Source organism: Chelon labrosus (assembly GCF_963514085.1).
Source record: "Chelon labrosus genome assembly, chromosome: 8".
Classification (NCBI taxonomy): Eukaryota; Metazoa; Chordata; class Actinopteri; order Mugiliformes; family Mugilidae; genus Chelon; species Chelon labrosus.
The window spans coordinates 22750779-22776801 of NC_140358.1; positions in this window are offsets into that span (position 1 = coordinate 22750779).

Below are 26023 nucleotides of genomic sequence, written 5' to 3' on the forward strand. Positions count from 1 at the left end.
GCAAACAAACAGCAAGGCTATGTACTAACACGCCACAACAGAGACCACGTACTAGAGGCCCTAGGCCCTTGGAGAGGAAGCTGCCATCCTGGCTGCAACAGAGCTGACCGCACTGCAACATTCCAGAAGGGCATTGAAATTGCTTCAAGTGACTGTCAAAGCTGTGCCAGACTCCTGGAATTTCTGCCAGATAACCTGAATCTGACTGGCTATGACTACCAGCTCAACACCTCAGTCCACTGAGGAGTGGCTGGTCAGTATCCTCCATATCCGATGACCCTGATGAAGGCCACGAGCCAAAATGTGTCGATCTAACAAAGTTCTTCCTCACACTTAAGTGTTTGGGAGCCTTTCTACAGTTTCTTTTCCTCCTCCATGCACTGTTAGTGGATGAAGCCTCTCTTTAAATAAGCAAAGACTGAGCATAAAATAGGTCCCTTGTGCCTCCAAAACAGTTCTGACTCATCAGAAAACGGACATAGGCCTTCTGAGGGTGTCCTGTGGTGTCTGGTAACAGAATGTTGTTAGTGGGGGCCTTTGGGTCCTATGGGTTGAGGAGAGGGGCCTCTGTGGATCATCCCACAGATACTTGATCAGTTTGGGATCTAGTGAATTTGGAGGCCAGGTCAACACCTTGTGCTATTTTTCAAGTTTTCTTTTAGTTGTTACTAAACTGTTTTTGTGTGTGTACCTGTGTCAGGCTGCATCTTGATGGGGATGGCTGCTGCCATCAAGGAGTGTCATTGCTATTGGGTGGGGGTACCTGGTCTGGTCTAGGTGGGTGCTACATGTCTAAGTAGCATCCACATGAATGCCAGGTCCAAACGTTTCCCAGCCAATTTTGATTGCCAAGTCTGATTGTAACACAATATTTTGCTGAGTTTGTGTCAAATTCACTTGCTGTTTCAGTCACTCCTTTTACAACAATAGTGTTTGGGAAAAAAATGATTCTTGGTTCAGTGTGCATCAACTGTGTAGCCCAGCACTGGTCCTAAAAGGCTTGGCCTCATCTGGTAAGCTCATTGTATTGTACAGTACAATATAAGCCAAGTCTCAGAATGGCAAGTTACTTCTGCTTGACTTATGTGGTCATGCGATTGCTCATGTCAGTGGCCATTCCACTTAGTTTCACCTGTTTATTGAGCCTCTGTCTGCATATAAGCACTTGACTAAGTTCCTCTATGGAACCTTTGCTGATCTGCAGAACAATAAGTCTTCCTTTCAATGCAGTATCTGCTCATTTCGTCAGTGATGTTTGCCATGAACCCCACTAAAATATCAATGAAGAACATTATTTTTTTAGCCTTTGGCTTAAATATTCATGTACAAGCCCTATGCAGAGCTTGAACATCAACAATTTCTCCTTTTTAACCTATTCCATGTATTCTTTGTTCTTAATAAAGCAATGAAAGATGAATACAAAGTGCAAAACAAATACACAACCACATTTATATGAGTGACTGAGTGTGCGTATGATGTTGATTCATGGGCGTTCTCGCTATTAAAGCTGCCTGAAGGATACTACTAATGGAGCACAAGCAGCAGCAGCCATATTTCGTTCACCGGGCTGCACTTTCCATACAACTCCAACACATAAAACCCGTATTCCACCCCTCAGTAGCGGCTCCAGTCATATAAATTGTTTAAGGCCTCAGTGCTTAGACCTTACCAGTGAAAGATCCACGCTTAAAATGTATAATGCAGCAACTCACCCTTGAACCAGGGCTTGTTAAAGCATACCAATATCTCTGTCTTGTGGCGAGCCAACAGAAGCAGGAACAAGAACCATTTTGAGTCCATAACACATGAGGATATCAAGATTGTAGCTCAGTGCAGCGCTGGCACCAGGGCTCAACAACTAATAAAGTCTCCGCTTGACTGCTTGCACCTCCAGTCAGGGTTGAGATTAGATGAAGCAACTCAGATTCTGTACTTATAAGAACAATGATACACCAACCAGCCACAACATTAAAACCACTGACAGGAGAAGTGAATAACATTGACCATCTTGTGACAATTCAGTGTTCTGCAGGGAAACTTTTGGACCTGGCATTCATGTGGTTGTTACTTAGACATGTAGCACCCACCTAGACTGGACCAGGCGCCCCCACCCCATAGCAATGACACAGCTGGCAGCAGCCATCCCCAGCAGGATGCAGCCTGACACAGACAAAAACGATGGTGTTGACCTGGACTCCAAATTCACTAGATCCCAAACTGATCAAGTATCTGTACAATAGAAAATATGACGTCTGACGTGTTCAGTTAAGCTGAGTAAAGTACCCTTAAAAGCACACACTGTGCCTCTGTCTATGATTGCATTGCGTGGAAGGGTGAGTGTAAAAGAAAAAGTGGAAGTGTGTCAAATGTGTCACCTCATGAGGTGAACCTTTGAAGAAAAGACTGTATATATACACAGCTCAATACTGCTGAGCAATAACACTTGCGTTCAAGAGAAAGAAACGTCTTAACAGGCAGACAGAGGAAGGCAGGTCGAGACGGGAGAGAGCAGAGAGAAATAAAGCGGAACAGAGGTATGGCGATAAGAAAAAGGAAAGAAAGCATGGGCGGTAGAAAGATGCAGAGAAAGCCCTGGGGTCTTCCTGCAGAGAGAGAGATAGGCGGCTACAGATAGAGAACAATGGAGCGATAAGGAGGAAAGAAGAAGTGAAGGAGAAACAAAAGAAACTAATGTAAGTGAAATGAAAACACTATTTCCAACTATACCGGCACTCAGCGAAGACTGATGATGATAAAAACCTATATTTCCTTCTCTCCTGCTGTGAGTTTGATCTCTAATATGAACTGAGTGATAGTGAGTCTTTGGGCGTGAGATGCTTCGTTTCCAATCTTCCCTTCTTGATTTATTGTTTCTCCCCTCACCCAGTTGACTTGAATGGAATCAGTGCTGCTGAGATAATGTTTCTCCAGACACCTGGGTGTTGGCATTAAATCACTATTAAGGCCACTTTTGTTATCTGGAGGTTCTTACGTAAGAATGTCATAAAAGAAATATACTCAAAAGTTAAGTAGATATAAAATCTTAGTGCGATACAAGAGTGCGATAGACCCTTCGGCTTTGTCCAGTCAGCTTGTCTAGAGCAGGTAAATCAAGCCGATCGAGACCCCCAACATTGCTCCTCTCTGAGGCCACCAAAAAATGACCACCAGTACATATTGACGTCTTTAGCATCAGTCAGTGGAAAAAGTTTATCGACATAGCATTTCAGGAGAGAAGTTGATGCCTTTTGAATGGTATTGTTTTGGAGACCAAATTATATACATCTATCTATCGACAAATATATCTATAGCTATAGCTATACACCGATCAGCCACAACATTAAAACCACTGACAGGCGCAGTAAATAACTTTTGGACTCCAAATTCCCTCGATCCCAAACTGATCAAGTATATGTGGGATGATCCACAGAGGCCCCTCCCCTCAACCTAGAGGGCCCATTGGGAGCTGGTTCTGTCAATCAAATTGTTTTGGCTGCTTTGGATGGTGTTGGACAGAAGAGTAACAGTGATGCAGTCACACATATCATCTGAGCATCATGGAGAGAACTAAATGCCTCTGACTGGTTGTAGGACTATCCAATACGCTATTCCTACAGAGTATTTTCACTCTGTATCGGTTGAAACTCGCCTCTTAATGAAATATAAATGGTGTATTACCAGACTCATATTCTGATAAAAATTGAGTCTGGCTACACCGGGCTAAGTCTTAGCTGTGTGGTTACAACTTCCCTCCCTTCTCTCTCTCTTTTCCCCTTTGCCCCCTCACTTTGTTCACCAGTCTTTTGCTCCGCTTCTCAAAAAACTTTTCTTTTTTATCCACATAAACTCAGCAGTCAGTTCTGAACTTTGCCCAGTCAAATATTTGTGCAGTGGACGTAATCATCTGAAGCTACGAGAAGCAATTTTTTTCTTTCTCTCCATAGTTGGGCTTCATTTTCGCTTTCTTCCATCTCTCCAATTCTCTCTCTGTGTACTGTTCTCCCCCCTCCCTCCCTCCCTCCCTCCCTCTCTCTGTCATCATCTCGTCTGTATTGGCCCACATAAGACAAGCTGATTTGATCATAGGTTATGATATTGATGGAGCACTGACCCCCACACACTGACTGGAACTCTGAAAGGCTGACACACACAGATGCCTGCACTAAGTCCCTTACACAAAGCTCATAAATAGCCAGACACACCTTAGCCTGCTGCCTGTTTAAAAGGTGAAAGTGGATTGATTTCCGACTATGGACATTTTTTTTTTTTTCCTTTTGGTATTTGCGGCTACCACATCATTATTGTGTCTGTGTGACCTCTTATTCATGTCGGCAAAGAGAAAGCTATAGAGTTTTGAGACATGAAAGAGATGGCAAGTCTAAGAAAGGAGAGGCGGAAAGGTCGAGGACTAGACAAGACGGATAAAGACAGAGGAGAAACAGTGATGGCAAGAACAAAAAAATATATAGAGGGAGAGCGACGGAGAGCAAGCGTCACAGAGAGAATCCTCTGGGGAGATGCGGAGATGAGATTCATACGCCACTGGGGGTGGAAATTAAACTTTCACAGAACTTAAAGTAAAGCCTATTTATGGGAGCAATTTTCATATTCATGCAATATTTCTCACCACACGCCCCAACAGACACAAGTGCTTCTCCTGCTGATAAGAACCCAAAACTCTCAACACAGTGAGGACAATTCAGCCGTCAAGTTGCGTAAGTTATCAAGTTAAATCTTAAAATAGCGAAGACGGCATTTTTTTTTTACAAAGAAATATAAACACTAAGAGGGGCTAGTGTGAAGGGGGAATGAACTTCGCATTCATCGAGACTGAATATTATCAAGGGCAGAGGACGTTTGACTCAGTCTTACGCAATCGGACTAATGAAGGCAGAATCAGCCGAGCCCATGCACAAATTGTCTGAAAAGCCTGGCATCATCAGGGGGAAGCTTTTCTTTCCATCTGCAGTTTCAGCAGGAGAATCTAGCCTGGTCATTAGAACTGCAACACATTTCACCACTTCTCCTTTTACCTTTTATTAAGACTCATAGTCTGAACCAAATAATACAGGATATATGCCACAGCGTGAGCTCTTCCGGTCTGTTCGGTGGAAAATTGAAATCTCAGTATTCTTATTTGGGCTATGTTTTGGTCCTATGTTATAAGAATTGCAATTTCCCCAAAACTCAAAAAGTCTCTAAGGCAATGAAAGCAATGCAGCTCCATGGTTGGAAATGTCAAGTGGATGGCAGGTTGGCTTTGCAACCGAATATTGGATAGTCTGAGGGGAAATTTGAGACATTCAAGGTCCCTGGAGGATGACTTTGTCTACCTGACCCTGTAGTGTCATCAGCAGAACAATGTTCCCTACACATCTGGTGGACGTGTTCTCACTAAATTTGCTGCAGAAATTCAATGTTCCAAGAGAAAAAAATAATTATTTCCATAAACTTTGGATTAAACTGTTGCATGGTGTCATTGAAAGTGGACGGCATCTATCCTTATCTTTGTCATTACAATTGCCATATTGGTCTCATACATATGTGATGTTTTGGATGTTTACTTGCTTCTTGTGCGTCTTGATTCTTTCAGGTCTGTTTCAATTGGACAATGATGTCCCATAGGAAAAAAAAAAAAAAACACACACCATGTATTACCTATGACCAAAAATCCAACATGAAGCAATGGCAACTGGACTTGTAGAGTTTCTTGAAGACGTTTCATTCAAGTATGTTCTTCGATTCTAAAAGACTGGTAGTGAGTTGAGGTATAAACAGGAGCATCTGTGGGTGGTGTCCATCAGAAATTTGCATGAATAGTGTCTGTTAACGACCAGATACTTAACTGTTGTTGGAGGAAACAGTCTCTTTTTGCTTGGGTTTTTTTATTTTTTTATTTTTGGGGTGAACAAGTTTCTGTCTCAGTGTGTTGCAGGGTTTGAAGTGAACAGCAATGCAGTGTTTTTGTCTTTCTGATGAAACCACCCCCAGATGTTCCTATTTAAACTCCAGCTAAGTCTTTTAGAACAGAACAATCTACTTGGATGAGTGATGAAACGTCTTCAAGAAACTCTACCAGTACAATTGCCCTTGTTTCTGCTTGTTTTTTTTAGATATACCATGACCTGAATGACTGAGAACCTTCATAGACCTCTATTAGTCGGGTTTCATCATATCATGCCATCTTATCTTCTTATTATTATTATTGTAACAGGATAAAAGGAGGAAGCTGACATACGTTAGAGGTCAGGGTAGATGGATGGTTTAACATAACAGACTTTAACATAGCATATCAATGCTTGTTTTCAGTGTTAGTTGTAACCAGTCAAAGATTTTAACAATTCTATAGCCACGTGTTTGTTGTTATAGGCAATGAGGGGACTTTAAGTAAACCTGACCTGTGATCTTTTACAAAACATATCCAAGTTGTGTTTGTGCCCAACCATAATGAGACAGCGTTGAAACATTTCTGCACTATATTACGCTCCTGCAGGCTGTATTTAGAAAGTAGGGGTAAACCACTAATATTGTCATTCAGGTTGAGGGACTCATTTTGTCACACTCAATTCAATTTCAAATTGAAAATGTGCGCGGAAAACCTACATGAATGCACATTTATATAAGCTGACAATGCCCTGGCTATTCACTGTGCACCACCAGCAGGATGATCTTTTGGGGTCAAACCGGAAATGGGATTGCAAAAATCATTGGTACTATTCATTTTCTCCATGGGATAAATCAAAGGATTAAAGGATTATCTTTCATCGTAAGGTAAAAATTGGAGTTTGTCCAACACTTTAGCTTCTGAGCTTATGAGAAATTGCTTCAGCAGCACTTTATGTTAAGTGAGAAGAAACCAGTGAAAATTACTTTCAAAATGTCATTTTGAATTCAGCGTTGAAAACAGATGACTTTGTAACACAAAACTGTTGTTATGTAAGGAAATAATTGGGGTCAAGATGTCATTTCCAAGAGAGACTGGGAGCAAAAGGGATAAGTGAGAGGTGAGATACATTAAAGGAAAGCAACACACAGAGGGCCTGTTCAGATCTTGCATTAAGATCCAATCTGGGCGATCAGATCACATGAAAGACTGGTGTGAACACCCCCAGGAGGCACTGAGGTCGCATTTGAGAGATCTGATCTGTGACCACATTTGGAGGTGGTCTGGGTCGCATCTGTCCACATTCCTTTGGTAGTGTGAACACAATGAGTCGCATAAAGAACTTTATTTACCTTTATGACTGAAGACTACGGTGTGTATGGAGTTTTGTGCAGGTCTAATTAATGTCAGGGTGGAGATCAATAAATAATAACTTAACGTGTGAAGCCAAAGTCATGATAACAGGTAACTCTGGACTCAACGGGGAATAGCACTAGTGTATCATAACAAAATATTGGTGAAATGAACGAGTTTCGTGGCAGATAATGTGTTACTTAGGGGCTGCGTTTCGATGCCCCAGTCACTCCCACTATATGGATATACGCATCGCTCCACTGGAGCTTAATATCTTCCGAATGACTCCAAATGATATTAAAGTTATATGGGTTTGTAAACGATTGTATTTTATGCCAGAAATAAGGTCCAGGTTGTAAAAAAACGGTAATTCCCCTTTAATACAAGTTCTGAAAAGGTTGATAAAGAATTAATATCTTAAAAATGGCTTAGGGCTAAAAATCCATCTAATAGAATGAGCCTTTCATATCAAAACTCAAGCAAATTGCATACATAACAAACATGCACGTGTATGTTGTGTTGTGTTATTATTTCCCAGTTATTAAATCCGTCAGACTAAGATCATCATACAGCTTCGGCTACATGGTACCTGCTGCTATTTTTTTTTTTTTTTACTGCCTAATGATTTGCTTCATGCAAGGAAAACGTCACTGCACTTGTAGTTTGATAAATTACGCCAGGCACATAAGAGATGATCAAATCATGAGTAGCTGTGCTTTGTATGACTCCCCACTGAAGTATTTATTAGAGCCAAAGAAGATCTCCCAGTGGATCAAACTGTTGTTTTATGGTCTAATAAAGGTGTCAGTGGAGGTTTATACGACGTGAAGGCGCGCATCTTTTGATCTTCTGCGCTATCTACCTTCCTGTCTTCGGGTGTCGGGCTTGTCTGTTTTCCTCAGCAGTCGCGCAACACTAATAAATTATTTCCATGTGTATTTTGAAATGGGTTCGCTGCTGTAATCAGCGAGGCCCCTAAGCAACAGCCTATGTCGTACTCCACCCTGCATGCCATAGCAGGTTACTTTTGATGGAAATGTAGGAATAAAGAATGTTAATGGGTTCAGCTATCCAGTGATGCACCAGCACTGCAGTAACGCTGGTTGAAGAGTCACTTTTCCCGCATATTTGTTTCCAATACTTATGTTAATTATTCTGTACATTTAAAACATTTAGCTTCAGTCCCTTTTGTACTGCTTCTCAAAGTATACCATTATTCATGACTTAGCGTGAGCAGTATTATATATATATTATTCCAGGGACGTCAAAGTCCAGCCCTGCAGCAGTGATACAGCCGTAGCATCTGTAATGATGTGAATAGGTTTCTCGGGGGACATTTTGAGGCCTAGTTTTTTGGGTCCGGCTCTTAGGAGATTAAAAATTCAAAAATGAGCAGCAGTGTGGAGCCAGGCCGGAGATGAGAATACAGAGAAGGGGCAATGATCGTCGAGGCCGAGTATGATTTGCTTAAGGGGTTAACATGCTTAAATTGAATTGCTCGTCAGAACATATTGCCAGTGGAATCTATCAATTACTGTCTGAGGGAACTTTAAGGATTTGGCTTCTCTCTTTGAAACACTTTGCTTTCCATTTTTGAGACAATCACTGTGTGTGTATAACCAACCAACCAACCCTTCTTTTAGTATAGTTGTCCGGGACAGCTTCTGCCTGGAGGACGAGCTCATCTGGAACATTCCCTTACCATTAGTCAATCAGCAAAACTTTTCTCTAATGTCAAAAAGTTAATTGTTTAGTGGATAGTACATTTAATTTCAAGCTGGGGGGGTCATGATTCAGATCAATAGTACCTAATCATAAAGAGCCTTAGAATTGAATAAGTTTTGCTATTGAGTTTTCTTTGAGTTGGCCCCCAGGAGGCTTTCTAAGTTGCCCCAATGTCCTTGAAATTAGGTTTCTATATAACTAAAACGCAATAGTAAATACACTTTGAAGGAAACTGGATTACATTTTCTGCAAGCGTAATGAGAAAACGTATTCTCTGGAGCACTTTATACACCCACCATCCACCCCAACCACCTCCTGTCAACTCCAGTTTAGTTCACAGATATGGCCTCTTTTAAAAAGTTGCAAATAAACTTGCCAGAAAGAACACTGCACCCTACAGATAGATGGGAAATCAATTTAGTAAAACAGAAATGTAAGCTTTTAGTCAGTTTTGCTGCAGGAGCTCCAGCATTCAACCAAAGTGCTCTCTGATCGTTGTGCTCAAGGATACTTGGAGGAAGACGTGATTTCCAGCGTAAGTGCGCTCCGTCCCTATCAAACATTACGATGTATTGTCTTTCTGTACACCGTGTGAATATAAGTGTTCAAACTCAGGGTGAGGTGTTTTAATTGTCTCGAATTGTCTTTTCCATATTTATTAGCCTTAAAAGCTACTGATCTTAACGACAAAACACCATCCTACTATTTCAGGAAACTTCTGAAACTTCTAGAATTGGATTTAGTCAAAATCTAAAGAGACAAACTGCGCACTCACTGAGTCATTTACTCCTACTGTTTGCTGAAAACCAGCGATGCCGCACTGAAGTGAATTATCCTCTTAAGTGCTACTGCCTTTTAGTGACAGTGGAGTTGATGCATCATCACACCTAAAGTGGCTTATTTCCTCCAAACAAGGAGATATTCTTTTAAGAAGCATTTCACATTTACTGAGACCTTTTTATTGCCTATTTATTTTTTTAATTAACAATCTATGTTCTCATTAAACTTCACGAAAACATGACGTCTAAATAAGATTTAACTTGACATGTTGGACTGAAGGTTTACTGTCGTAGTGATAAATCTAAAGGCATACATCCTGCCAGTTTGAGTTAATCATGACTCAAGTGTAAAGCTTAACTGAATGAATTCCTTAAAGGCAGAGTCTGCAGTTTACCTTCAATTGATGCAAATGCAAAAAAATAAAAGAACTGACATATGGAAGTATTTTGGAAGTATATTTGAGAGACATCCGCTGAGTGTCTTTTTTTCATCGTGCATCACAAACAGGGAGGTAATTCTTGTTTCCATTTCACTTGTGAATGGGCGCTTTAACGCTTAGTCAATTAAAACAAGTTTAATCTGGGAGCTTGGATGTCTGAGTTTGCTCGAATGAGTGTGGCCAAGCAGAAAATCTTTGTTTAATTTAGAGAAGCTTGAGTCTGGGCAACTTGTTCTTATTTTAAGGAGACGCCTTTAAACATAATGATACATTAGCAGAGCAATTGCTTATACTTCCTGAAAAGGGTATGGTGCTACAAAAAAACAAACCATGTGATTTAAAATACATTTTAAAAAGACTAGGTATAGTCTTAGGAATAGGCAAACATAACATAAATTGAAATGAAAATGTGGTGCAGGTGTTCACGGTTTCCAAATGATGACCTCTGTTGGCTATTTTCATGTAAACACCCAATAAAATCAAGGTTTCAGTTCCTGGATCCAGTTAATTATTTAAACATATACTGGAGAGATAGAAATATTCATGGCTTCTATAGGGAATCCATTACGACTAGTCATCCCCTGACTTTTCTCTCCACTAGTGAAGTAAAATGTTAAATACCGGAAGATCTATTTACCATTTCCATCCTGATAAAGAATGTGCGTATGGAGCCCTGGAGCCTTTCACTTAAATGGTTGTCAGGAATGTGAAGGGATTTTCTAAAACAGACAAACTAAAGAGTCTGCTCAACATTTTCTTTTTTGTATCCCTTCCACAGTGAGTCAGACAGCGCAGTATTTGGTCCAGGGTCTGTTTTTCCAATATTCCCACCTAACCAAGAGGATGGTCAACAACAGCAGAAGATCACTTCGGGTTCCACTCCAGTCACCCAAAAAACAGAAATCTGAGACTGTGGACACAGACACTCACTCTCTGAAGAATAAAATCCTGCAAAGGGGTTGCGATCTGTAGGCCTGTTAAGACCTCACATTAAGATCTGATCTGGGAGATCCGATCACGTAAAAGACAGGTGTGAACACTTCCAGGACGCAGCGAAATCACATTTGAGAGATCTGATCTCTGACCACAATTGGAGGTGGTCTGGGTCTCATGTGTCTGCATTCCTTTGGTAGTGTCAACGCAATGAGTCCTGAGTCACATTACAGACTGTCTATTTTCAATTCATTCATTCAGGAAAAAAAACATACGATTATAAAAGATCACCTAAAAAGGAAAAAGCACCGTAAGTGATGTCTGTTCATTAGCAATGAGACTATTTTAAAATATTCTATCCTTGTAGCTGTTAACTAACTAAAAAACAAATAAATCTAAGAATTTACAAAGGAAATATTAATGCTGAACAGGCCCTGGTAGTAGTATAAATCCATGAACTGCACCAGTCTTGTCTGAATAGTGCAGTGCTGGAGGTGTGTACTATCTCCAGAGTGATATTGCGCCATGTCACAAAGCAAAGTGCTCATCTCAGGGAAATATTTTCAACGTCCTGCAGAGTCATGACACCAATCATTGACACAGTTTATGAAAAAACACAGCATGTATCTTTTTACATGATGAGACAGAAATTGAGTTTAATCTGTTTCGTTATTGACAATTTGAAATTTCACCAATTATTAAAACTGAAACGCGGCATTTAGCATGAAATGTTTTCACGGTTCTTTGAACTCTTTCCAACTGTGATAGCGCGCACGGGCCTGCCTATTATCACGGCATGCTAATTGATCCCATAATTAAAGCGCAACCTTGCAGCAAGTGTGACAACAATACGGCGTCATTTGCCACCCCCTCGATAAGGCTGATTAGAGTCTATTTTCCAATCTGAATACATTGACTGGGGCAGTGTTTGAAAGGCACGAGTGATTAAACACAGCTTCTTGAACTTTAAACGCGCTCGTCAAAACACAAATACACTTGATAACTTGTCAAGAACTGACAAATAGGTAAACAGATAGATGAATGGGTTCAGGATGAGTCACCACACACACACACACACACACACACACTTAGCACATACAGTTTGCTGTTTCTGTCTGAATTAATGGAGCCAGTTGCGCTGCTCAGGTTGTTTTCAAATGCAAATCCCGCTGAGTAGTTAGAGCCCCAATAAAGTTTCCCAGCTGTTCCCGCCTAGATCTGAATGGCTTTGTTTACTACAGTGTGTGTCTGTGTCTGTGTGTGTGGTGACAGTATGTACTGAAAGGCTTTATACTTCTGTCTCTGTTAACAGGTGTTTAGTTAACAACCTACACTACCAAACATCGCTACGGGCTGTTAGCTGTGTCAGTAATCACACCACACACACACGCACACACAGAGGTTCTTTGGTTTGGGCTGAAATGCTCGGATGATTGAAGTTTAGATGCTTGGGGATGCGCTTTATACGTTTGAGAATTACACGGGTTCCCACTGAGCCAGAGTGACACACAGGCGACTTAACTACGAGTAAAGTGAAAGCACAATAAAATTTGTCTTCTACATAATGAGTCAGGAAGATTAGCACGACAATCCCCAACTCTTCTCCTCTTCCTCGATCAAACCGTTTGAACATCCCTTAATGAGACGGGACCAAAAAGCAAGAGAAAATAACAACTTCCGACAACAACAGAGGAGAGGAAGACACTGACAGTTGCAATTAAGCACCTGCAAATACAGAAACCCTCTCCCTCTTTGCCTCTCTGTCCCACACACAAACAGAAAAAGCACCTGTGCAATCACCAAAGTCAAGAGTCATTCTTGAGTACGTTTTCATTCTAATTACTCCTTAATGAGCAGATGAATCAGTCTTTTTTTTTTCCTGTTTTGTTTCGTTTTTTTGCACACTTGTAGCCCCAGCTGGCCACTGAAGAAACAGTTTGAAATTTGAAGACTCAATTATGGAGATATTTGCAAACTGAACAGAATATTTTAGTCTCTTTTTCTGTGAATTAACTTAAAAAAAATGAATTTCTTTTGCAGATTCTTCAGCAGATGTATATTTAATTATGCGGAGACTACAAAATGTGAACAAAACGATAAATTGGAATCACTCTATGGTCGTTGTGATCAAAGAACTGCAAAATTATCCTGTTAGAAAATAACCTACTTTGTCATCAGATTACTGTATTTAAAGGGTCCATGATCAAGACAGTGATTCTCTCATTCATGCTGTCTGACTGACTTGTGGGAGGAAGCTGGAAAGCAATGGAGGTCCCCTCCATGGGATCGATGGCTAAATCCAAATATCTCCCAAGCTAGTTAATCAATTATGGTGTTGGAGCACATTGGCAGGCAAAAGGCTTTTCAGCAGTTCTGAAGAGCAGCACTCAAGGGTGTTGAGACAAGGCCTAAATACAAATATAAAGTTGGGTCATATTCTCATGTTGTCATGTGGGTTAGGTCTCTCTTTTTGTAATGAAAAGAGACCTCACTCAACTTCTTTCTGTTATCTTAAGTCTAATACAAAACCCAACAAATCAAGAGCAAGTAGAGCATGTTAGTAGCAGTGCTTCAGAAAACTCTAAAGGAACTGCCCATAGACTGTATACAAATATGGACAATGCGTCCCCACTTCCTTACATTGGCCAAACTGATGCTAGCTTCACAGGGATACAGGTGGTGCCATCTTGTGAGTTTGGAGCCCGAGTCTGTGTAGTACGGTCCAAGAGTGGAGTCATGGGGAGTCGTGTTATCGATGACCCGCCCACACTTGGAGTCATCATGATGTCACATCCTGTTTTTATAGCGTCAAATAACTAAATAAACGTATCAGAAAAATGGACACTTTAGTATGTATCAGTATTATATTTGCTACCTAAAATGACAAAATTAATGTATTATAGTGTTTTAGTTTGGCCCAAGTCCCATCCACTAACATGAATGGGGTGGAGCTTATGACCCATACTGCAGCCAGCCACCAGGGGGAGCTCTACTTGCTTTGGCTTCACTTATTACTTACAGTCCATGGGACTGCCACAGGGGTCACATGACTGGTACAGGTGCCAAGAAAGTTTTAATATTTGTTGGCTTCTCTGGAGAAACAAGTTACATCTTAGCCTTATCAGCAAGCCTACAAATGTGCGAGTCTTTCTTTGCAGATTGTGCAGGTCCTCCAAGAGTGAGCAGCATTGCTTATGCTTTAGACACAGTTTAGCTGACTATTTATAGCCGTACAGATAGCACAGCTCACAAAAATAATACAATTCAACCTTAAACGTACATAAGCAAACGGATGTGAATGCAGCGACATATGGACCAATAATGCCTTTGATGCTCCCTCCATGTCTCACCACTTTTACACACATATCGTCACTTGCACAGTCTTTGCACAGGCTCTGTTCATCACCAAAGACATCATCTCTTCAGTTCTGAAATGAGTGTTCCAATGAAAACGGCTGCAATAATATCGCAGCACTACTGTGTCCTATCTTACTAAATTACCTCATTTCCTAAATTACCCTACGCAGATACAGATGAGACCTCCACATGCCAAGGGAATGTTGTTCAGTGCAGTGCGTGGAAAGCTTTTGTTGTGACTGCTGTCTAAAGCAACTGTACCCCTCGCTTTTCCATTCTCAAAGTCCCCAAAGAGTTGACATGCATGCATTTTTAATTGTCAGGTTTACGCAAATGTGTAACTGCAGCAAGGTGCATTACGACACGCACGCATAGTACTATAGTTGCACCACAAATATTAACATTTAATTAAATGTTGAACAGTATGTTGTGGATGAATAAGGGCAGAAAATGTTGTACTATCATCAGTTATGCATGAAGGTGATCAATGCTGCCATGGCGCACTCATGTAGACCTCAAGCTATCGCATGTCTACACAGCATGTCTACACAGCATGTCTACACAGCATGTCTTTCAGTTCAATTGTTCCATCAAACATTGTCTTATTGTACTCAGCTCAGATGTCTGCACCAGTAAAAGTTCAAGTAAAAGTTGCACAAGTTTTACATTCAGAGCAGAGGAGTTCTGGAGTTTTGTCTGTTCTAATTGTGCTATGTTTAAAATTGTCACAACAGACTGCAGTGGTGAGCCTCCTGTGACCTAAACAATGTTCTTGTTGTCTCTTCAGAGAGGTGCTCTGTAAATAGATGCGTTATAAATGTACAAAAAAAACCCAACAACATATAAAAGCCAGTGTGAGAGACTAAAAACATGTATCACGTGTGCAGAGGGGGTACAGCTTCACCGTGGGAGGCTGATCAAGTATTCCGCCGCAAGTTATGACTTCTTTCCATTCAATTAAAGGTAGAGAAGAGAGCTATGAAATATTGAATGGCATGAGAGCATTTCTGCACAGTATCAGGTAAATGCATTGAGTTAAGCTCATGCTGGTTGTCTCAGATGCAGCTTTCATATCTTTAAAAAGGTACAAATGATTCAGTTTTGAAGAGACAACTATGAACTTTTCTGCAATTTCAAGTCCAATGGAACATCAGAGAGTTAAGAAGCTTCTAGGTCTGTTGTCACAAGTCTCTGAGGACCTGCTCTGGAAATAGACAACTTCCTGAAAAAGAGACTGGATCACGTACGCACTCGCGGCTGGAAATCAATAAATGATTGCGGAAATTATAAATTAAAGATGACATAGAACAAAACACATTTACCACCATAAAATTTTGCAGAACAAAAACAAAAAAGCAAATGATGAATACAATAAATTGATGCTATGACTGATAATTACTGCCATCTGTCACTTTATTTTTAGACCTGAATAGTACGTTAGTTTCTATTCACCATAGTGAATGTGAGGGTGGATAAATGGACTACGCTCTCACTGATAGAGCTGGTGTCTGCCGCACTGAAAATATACCTCTGGTAACTAAGGTGACAATAGATAGATAGATAGATAAACTTTATTGTCTGTCACAAGTGACAGAAATTCATCTTCGATAGACTCATAAAAAACATTTAAAAGACAACATTGCAAAACAGCCAAGATAAATACTTATAATCAGACAGTCTTCAACAGAAAGGATGGGGGCTATTAACAGCTGTGTCATCTTTGTTAACAACCATACAAATACCTGGTAAAGGAAGTCATAACATGATGACAGCTTCAGCCTCTCTCTCTTTTTTTTTTTTGAGAACTAAAGGTTGCTGTTAAGGTCTTGGGTGGCTATAATAAAGTTGTAACAGCCTCCTGTAGATAGAAGTGAAATTGGCTCCAGGAAAAAAAAAAATAATAAATAAATCACAGCCTTGGTCAATAATTAGATCAAAAGGGTGAAATAAAGTGGATGGAAACCTTCAGCTGGACCCAGGTAATGTCTGCATTCAGCCTCAGATAATCGTAGTTATTTGAGAGACTTGCTCTCCAAATTGAAAATTCTCAGACTGTTTTTTTTTTTTTTTTTTCTAAAAAGAAAACAACAGCAACGTAGGGCTTTGTGACTTAATGTGTACCCATCCTCACTGCTCTTATGTGCTTTTTCTGAGCAAGTTACTGAACCTGAATGTCAGCACACTTCACAATCAAACCAAAATGACATTCTGATTCAGAATTTAATTGTTTTTCCCCACCTTTTTGTGTATTTGTTAGTGTAAATTGTACACTGATTGGAAGGTCTTGTGAGTTTTCACCTGATTCAGGTGGACCTTGCAGAGCAGACAGAGCACATGATTGCCATTTTCAGACAAAGAGGATCTTGGAGCTTCTATTAATTTAATAATGGAAAAATCTGGGGTATAAAAAGATTAACTGGTATAAACTGTATTTTCACAGCCATATAACTGGCACATATACTGTTCAGGCATAACATTATGATCTTCCTAATACCATGTAGGTCTCAGTTTAGTTGTAACTCTTCAGAGAATTGACAGTGTCCTGTGGTGTCTGACAACAGAATATTGTTTGTGGGTGGCCTTTGGGTCCTGTGGGTTGAGGGGAGGGGCCTCTGTGGATCATCCCACAGATACTTGATCAGTTTGGGATCTAGTGAATTTGAAGGCCAGGTCAACACCTTGTGCTGTTTTTCATGTTGTTCCTAAACCGTTTTTGTGTGTGTGCCTGTGTCAGGCTACATCCTGCTACTGCCATCAAGGAGTGTCATTGCTATGGGGTGGGGGTGCCTGGTCAGGTCTAGGTGGGTGCTACATGTCTAAGTAAAATCGACACGAATGCCAGGTCCAAACGTCTCCCAGCAGAACATTGTATTGTCACAACATGGTCAATGTTATTTACTTCTCCTGTGGTCAAAATGTTGTGGCTTTCTTAAAATTGTAGCTTTTAGAAAGGAGATGAGACACTATTCAGTCTTTAGTGAGGGAGTTTACTTATTTACAGATGAAAATAACAAAGGCAGGGGTCTTTGCTATCTGATTACAACCTATAAAAGTTGAGTAGAGAAGGTGTAGATATTTTTATTTGGTAAGTTTTAAACCTCAAAAAAACTCAAATGAAAGGTTGACAACGGCTGGCTGACACCTGACCTCTAATTCCTTAATTACGTTTCAAATTCCAGACATGTTTTTTTCTCTCCCTTGTGTGCTAGCTTAAGAACATTTCAGACGGCAGAAATCACACTGGCTAAATAGCGCTCAAAACACATTTTGATCCTTCTAACCTGACTTCAAATCAAAGGTTGACCCAGTGGTTGCACCGTCAGAGCATACAAAAGGCATTCTAATGAGGAGGCTGACACGTCCTACTTAAAGGTTAAAGGCCCTGGACGAAGGGTCAGACAGGGCTGAAGACCATATTTAATTAGTCTGCGCTAGCGTCTCTGCTGCAGCCACTGTATTTGCTTTCCTTTTTATACTCCTGTATACTTCTCTTCCATTTCCCCCCAACTTCACTCCCTCTTTTCCCCCTGACCCCTTCCCCTCCCTCTCTACTCCCCCCCCTCCTTCCTCCCACTCCGCCTGACAGTCAGTGAGGTGTGCAAAGTAATTTTCGGAGGCCATTTTCACGTCCCAGGAGAGGCTGCGAATCATAGAATTTGCATTCATCGCTGCACAATAGAGAGCAACGGCTGAGAAAATCTAACTTTCTTGAAAAGATGATGAGAACAGAAGAAGATAGCCGAGTGTATTGTGGGAGATAGTGAAGTGTGCCGAGAGCAGCAGAGGCAAAATGTTTTCATACAGTCGAATGGAAAAGCAAAGAGTTTTTTTTTTTTTTTTTTAAATCATGAATGTGATCATCCCTGCTCTAGGCTCACCCCATCACACCGACAACAAAAAGACACATGGCCCAATCCTGATGGTCTTTCAGACTTGTCTAAACCCATGTTTTACTCAGATCCCTAAAAATGTACCAATGTGGTATCTTGATAGTCCCTTGGTTATATCACTGAATGGTAATATAATTTATCTAGTAAAGAAGAATGATTTGAATGCACTGAACACAGGGTTATTAGGGTTATTTAAGCTGCTTTCACACCTCCAAATTCAAATTTGAATTGAACCATTTTGCTTTTTGTGCCTTAGTTTGATTAATTTGGGTATTTGACTGCAATTGGATGTGGGTCAAAACTGCGCCGAGAGGAGGTGGCCTTGGTTTAATCAAATAAACTCAGACCTCAACTACCAGTGTACTCGGCAAGTTTTAACCGAACGGCTCCTGCAGCCATAAGGTCCTTTGTTCTGCTCGGTTATCTGAACCCAGCACACTCTTTGGGAAGAGAGAAGCGCTGTTGTATTTCCAGGATAGTGCATTTGGTATTCTGCCGGAATAGTTGTTCCTGGTTACCGCGTTATGAGCAAATGCCTACTCTGCCAGCTCCGTGCTAACCTGCACTGTTTGTCTCACAGATAAACATGCACTATTCCAGAACGAGGGCCATCTTCCAGTTTCTTGCTCCAAAACACATCTACTCAATAAAGCATGGTGAAGGTTTGTGGTGACGCATCCTGGTTTGCTTGGATTTTTCTCTCCAAACAAGAGGAAAACTCTCCAGCAAACTCATCAACTGACATTCGTTCATTCATTCATGTTCTGTAACCGCTTGTCCTCTGGAGGGTTGCGGGGGGGCTGGAGCCTATCCCAGCTGTCATCAGGTGAGAGGCGGGGTACACCCTGGACAGGTCGCCAGTCTATCACAGGGCTAACACAGAGAGACAGACAAACACTCACACCTACGGCCAATTTAGAATCACCAATTAACCTAACAAGCATGTCTTTGGACGGTGGGAGGAAGCCGGAGTACCTGGAGAGAACCCACGCAGATGCAGGGAGAACATGCAAACTCCACACAGAAAGGCCCCAGTCGGCTGATGGATTTGAACCCAGAACCTTCTTGCTGTGAGGCATCACAACACTGTGCCGTCCTCAAATGATTCAGACCAGAGCAAAATAAACTATAGGTGTGAAAACTCCACAATTCCCCTCGTAGCGTCTTTTTGCTATTTACATCAGCAAGCCGGCAAAATTATCACATAGACACAAGTGGGATGCTTCTGCTCAATCTGTCATTTCATCAACTCAGAGCAGGTGGATAGGCAGATGGAAGGGGAAGGAGCAGGCAATATTAACAAGACTGAAGAATATTCACAACGAAGTAACTTAAATCCATCATGCGCATAAACTTGTAGAAAACTTACTTCTGTATTGCAGTTACACACCTGCCTCACGTCCGAAAATATAGGCTGTACTTTATAGCTTATATGCAAAACTTGAAATCATTCAACGCAGACAGAAAAAAATCAACATAAATTGCATGATAACAAACAAAGGAAAAACAGAAGAGTGACCTTCAATACTGACAACGACAGCTGTGTGACAAATGGCAAAATATCCAAATATGGCAGAAGCTGTGCAACTTGGTGGACATTTCACTTGCTTACCACAGTTAGTATAGAAGAAACAGATATGCTGATCAGCCACAACATTTAGACCACTGACAGGAGAAGTGAAGTGAGAACATTGCAAATCTTGTGACAATACAATGTTCTTCTGGGAAACTTTTGGACCTGGCATACATGGATGGATTATGGATGTTACTTGTTAGACATGTAGCACCCACCTAGACCAGACCAGGAACACCCACCTCATAGCAATGACACTCCTTGATGGCAGCAGCCATCCCCAGCAGGATGCAGCCTGACACAGACACACACACAAAAACGGTTTAGGAACAACTCAGAAAAACATGAAAAACAGCATAATTCATTACACCCCAAGCTGATCAAGTATCTGTGGGATGATCCACAGAGCCCCCCCCCAACACAAAGGACCCAAAGGCCCCCACTAACAACATTCTGTTGCCAGACACCACAGGACACCCTCAGAAGGCCCATGTCCATTCTTTGATGAGTCACAACTGTTTTAAAGGCACAAGGGAGACCTACACAATATTAGGAAGGTGGTCATAATGTTGTGCCTGATTGGTGTATGTATGCTCCCAGGTTAGATTTGGCATTTTACCACGTGCTGTACACTACAGGCGATGCACCAAAAACTTAGTTGGCTGTTTCGACATTAAACACGTAAATAACCCATTCAGTTGGAGATTGAAGATGTTCTATTTTTTTTGTATGTTTGATAAATATCAGCATCTTGTGGCCCAATGTGCCGCAGGCCAAATGTTTAGCAAACGGGCTAGATGTCCGTAGCATGAGCTGTTAGCATTATGGAAACACACACACAGAAACACAAAACACAGGAAATAGACGGATCAATCATAGGTGTAACAAAAATAGTCTATCTTAAAGATTGGCTGTTTCTATGGGACACACAGACTCAATCAAGTGTGTGTGTGTGTGTGTGTGTGTGTGTGTGTGTGTGTGTGTGTGTGTGTGTGTGTGTGTGAGAGAGAAAGACAAAGTGTGTCTGACAATATTTGAGAGCATTTACAGATAAGACTGGAAATATTTGGATAGCTCTTCAGGCACACACACTCAATCTGAAATAAATTAATGGATGCTTTAAAGTGAGTAGGTTTACATCAATATTAAAAGAACAGTGTCGGATAATAAATAGCTATATATTCCAGACATTCATTTCCACATTGATATAGTCTTGCTGAAATTAAAGCTTTTAATGGAGTATCGGTCATTTATAACAAACCTAATGTGCTGAAGCCCGAAGAGGAAAACATTTGTAGCTCTCTGGATGCTTCTGTGGTTGCTCTGAGTTTGTGTGGAACAGGAAATGTTTAAACCTTTATGACGTCTTTGATGTTATTAACACACACACACACACACACACACACACATTCATTATGAAATATGAAAACCAATTCGACATGGATATTATCTCCTTGTATGCTAATATAGAGCGCTCCATGTGAGGTAATAAAATAAACAATTTGATTACTAATTATCTTTCTCGCTCTCTCTGTTACTCAAGCATGACTCACACTCTTTGTTACACCTGAGAAAAACACTGTCACTCCTCCCCAGAAGACAGTATCATCCGGCAGGAAGCCATACACCGCAGCCTATATGTTTTATTTATTGTTTTTAACATATAAAAGATGAGAACAAAACTCTCACTCTTAAAAACACTGCTCATTAGCACTCCTAGTGGTCAGAAATTCTATGTGTTACCTTTAAATAGATAGACGATAGACGATGTAAAGTCGTATGTCTTGAGGGACAATTGAAGTTTTTCTTTTTTTTCAATATAGCCAAAAGTCATTAACTTTGCAGATAACGGAGAGAACATTTTCTCTAAAATGAATTTTATACAGTTCCGTCTGGCCAAAATACAACCGCGTACTGCTCTGCTCTTCATTTAGACTTTAGACTGTATATAAATATGGACAATGCGTCCCCATTTCCTTACATTGGCCAAACTGACACTTTTTTCTTGGGGATATGAGCAGCGCCATCTTGAGACTTTGGAGTCGTAGTCTGCGCAGTACGGTCCAACAGTGGAGCCACGTGGAGCTGCAATATTTATGACTTACCCACACTTCCTGCAGACTCGCTGGCATTTTCGTTCAGTTAATACTGTGCTCTGCTCTACATCCACCAGTTACACAGAAATGTTGGATTATACACTGTACTTATTAATTTTTTTCCTACTCTCACGGTCCTACAGGACCGGCAACTGATAATGATGTCACATCCTGTTTCTGTAGCGTCAAATAACAAATTGAAACGAAACTTATCAGAAAAATACACACTTGAACATGCATCAGTATTATATTAACAACCTAAAATGACTGAAACCATCTTGAACAAAAATGTATTTGATGCTTACTTTAGTGTTTTAGTTGGGCCCAAGTCCCATCCACTAACATGCAGGAGGTGGAGCTCATGACCTATACTGCAGCCATCCACCAGGGGGAGCTCTACTTGCTTTGGCTTCACTTTAAAGTAGTTGTTCCATATGATCTTGACAAGCTGCAATGCTAACGAAGACCACATAAGTTACAGAAGCACTTGGTATAATGTTGGAGGAGAGTAGATCAAAGGTTCCTACAACACTGGATTTTATTTCCTGGTGTGACAAAGTAACGGGTACCACCTCAGCTATGAAACTTCTTTTCACCGACTGAACAGACAACTTGTTTCATCAAGAAAAACTTTAAACATTACAAATTCTCTTCACGTCATATTTTCCTTGTTGTAAAGTTCAAATTCAGTCTCTTAACTTTCAGAGTCTCACAGTTCATAATCTCAGGGTGATTAAAGGTCTTCTGGTTGTAATGAGTCTTGCCATCTATTGGTCTGTGCTTGCATCATCCATTATAGGATTTAGGGCGGTGAACAGACACTTTCCAGAGAGATCTGACAAGAGAAATGGTGTAATACAAGCAAGTCAGATGTCAAACACTTATTAATGAAGCTGATTATCAACACGGTGACCAGAAAGGAACAACTAACAAGTCAAAAAAGAAACTCAGGCTGGAATGGGGTGAATATGTGAGAGCAAGGACATTGATTAGTTTTCTGTCCAGCTGCAGTTTCATTACCTTACATTGTTTGTTGGCAGGAGTCACAGTTTCTCAACAATAATTTTGCTTATTTTAAGTAATATATCTATTAATTTAAACATTATGTAAACATAGTTTTGTTTTTTATATTAATATGTGGTGGTTGTCTTAGGTTTAAACTCAACGCTCAGACACTGAGCATCAGTCTCAGTATTCATCAGACAAGACAAGTCAGTGCAGGTTGACTGATGTTCCCCCTGTGTTATTTTTACCATATTATTTCATACAGAGGCCTGACACTACGCACTGTGACTCTGACAGGAGACAGGAAACTGAGTAGCTGAATTTAGGGTCTGTCTCAAGTGTGTATGCTAATGGGCCGGGGGGACTTGTCTGTTTAAAAAAAGCTACTGACAAAATTCTGACAATTCACGCTAAATTTAGGTTTGTCTGGACCTCCTGTCAGTGCAAATACATATTACGCACTTTAATGCATATTGGCCCGGTCATAATTCAAACATCAGACCAACCTGACATTGATTATTTATCGCAGTTATTTATTCAAACATAAGCAATGAGTTTTGTTCCCCCCTTTCTAACAATTTAATTTCTTTTCCAGACACATTGTATATGTATATTATGTAGAGAATTAAGTAGATTTCAAACAACGTCCAGGTTAAAGCATGTCCACTCCATGTATAATATGAATACATCATACTACAGAATACTAAATCGCTGTTGTTGCTTTCTTTCTTTTCTCTAGTTCAATATTAATGATTGAGATATGACTTGTGTTTTAATTTAAACATCTGCATCAGACCTATGCAGGAAGTCAGGCAAAGCTTGTGTACCCCAGGTCATGGCTTGACTCCTACCTCCTCAGCGATACAACTAAATGTTGTGGCGATGCAGACCACAACAACTGGCTTGGACAAGCGCATCAGTCAGTTCAGTGGCTGTACACATCATCTCCTCGGGTTTCTCTTTTCTGAATCACAGATAATAGTTCAGTTATTAGCTCCAACTCCTTCATGATCCACCCAGTTCTAGTCACCATTGTCTCAAGTGTAGAAAGAAAACTAAAAACTCAGCACAGCTGCATAGAAATCATAGGGTGAACTAATGCTGTGGCAGTGTAGTTACGGAGACACACCAATGCTCAAGTAAAACAGTGCATAGGCCACTTGTGTAGGTTACAATGGACTCTGCATAGATTCAACTGAGTCACATTAAACGCCGCGTTTCCCACAAGATTTTGCAAGACCCTGGCGTTTTTTTTTTTTTTTTTTTGTTTGTTTTTTTTGGGGGGGGGGGGGGGTACTGTTTTAAAAACAATTCATATAATATATGACATGTCTGCACATAGAATAAGAGCATGCATTTTTTATCAGTCCGTCGTTACATTACCATAATTACTCTAATACATACAGGAGAGATGCGTTCGGGAGCAATAAGAAAAATACAACGCAAGCACAACATTGTTTGAGATGCGCAAAAAATATTTCCGATTCGTTATGAGACCCTGGCTGAGTAAATTAGACCCGGGTGGCCCGCCATAGCATTAACATTGTACGGGAAACTCTGTTCTGTACTATACTCTTCATAGCCAGATTAAGAACTGAAATGAAAGCAAATGACCACAGGTGTGCCTGCGTCCATATATGGTTAACAGGCAGGTGAAATCAGACTGATGTGTGCCCGGTCCCAAAACAGTTAAGATAACCAAATACATTACCTTGCAATTTCAGAATGGACACCACGTGCACTAAATGTGTTCCCTATCACAAGGCTGACTAAAAACTGAACCAAAAACAACCACTCACAATCAGAGCTAGTGCGGGGTCACACATTAACCTAACTCAAAGTACATGCAGAGAAAATGGGTCTAACAGGCAAACATAAATGTCTGCAAACCAAATCAGACAACTAAAACCAAAATGCACAGGGATTTATTTTATTTATTTATTTTTTGCACCTTTGGAGACGATTTCCTCTCCAGTTTGTCACCTGAACACACACACAGACACACCCAGACACACACAGTCACACACACAAACAAACAGATATTCATAATCAGACACACAGTGTTTTCAAAGAGAGAAGAAGCAATACAATGTTATGCCTTTTCCCCTAAACCCTGAGCCGCAATCTGATTAGTGGGAAGATCAAAGCGCGGCAGTGAGCTTTTTCTGCACAGGGCCTGGCTCTAATTTGCCTGTGGGGGCTCAGAGCACAAGTAATAACCATATTTATTCCATTCACTCAGGTTCCATTTCTCTTTTTCCCCTCTCTCTCTCCCTCTTTTAGTTGTCATCTCTCTTTAACCATTTTTGTAGTTCCTGTATTTTTGTGGCATCATTCCCTTCTTCAGCCTCTCCCACCTGTCTTGTCGCCACCGCTCTTAAAAGTTTCCCTCCCTTCCCGTGTTTTTTACCTGTACTCCATTACCTCTCTCTCCTTTTGCATTCCCTCTCACTCAGCCTCTCTGATCTCCGTGAGCTTCAACAACGGTAAACAATTCTTTTGTTGTCTCATCTAATTAAACAGCATAAAGCTCCATTCTCCTCTGCGGTGCTTCTCTCAAATCTCAGACAGCTATGTGGATAAGTAGGAGCCATAACTTGAACATAACAGGAGTTAAATATCCGTAAGTTATCACTGCGCTGAGGTTGATACTGGACCCCTCCCATATATTCTATTTCCTGAGTTTGAGTGGCTCTCCTCAGGATGCAGACTTTGCTGTCCAGGCTGCTGAGAAGGAACACCTTCATTCCCAGGGTGGTCCAGCTCTTAAATGCACACTGAACACTGACCACGCTATATTGAAGCTCTCTATAAATTATTTGAGATTGTTGTGTGCCGTAATGTGTGTGCTGTTTTCATGTCTCTGTGTGTCTAATTGAATAATTGAATTGAATTAACATAATCTTATTAATGCATTTAACCTCCCTCAACGCAATGAATAACTGATAACGGTATACATACTGTCTCCTGTAATTGGAAGCAGACACC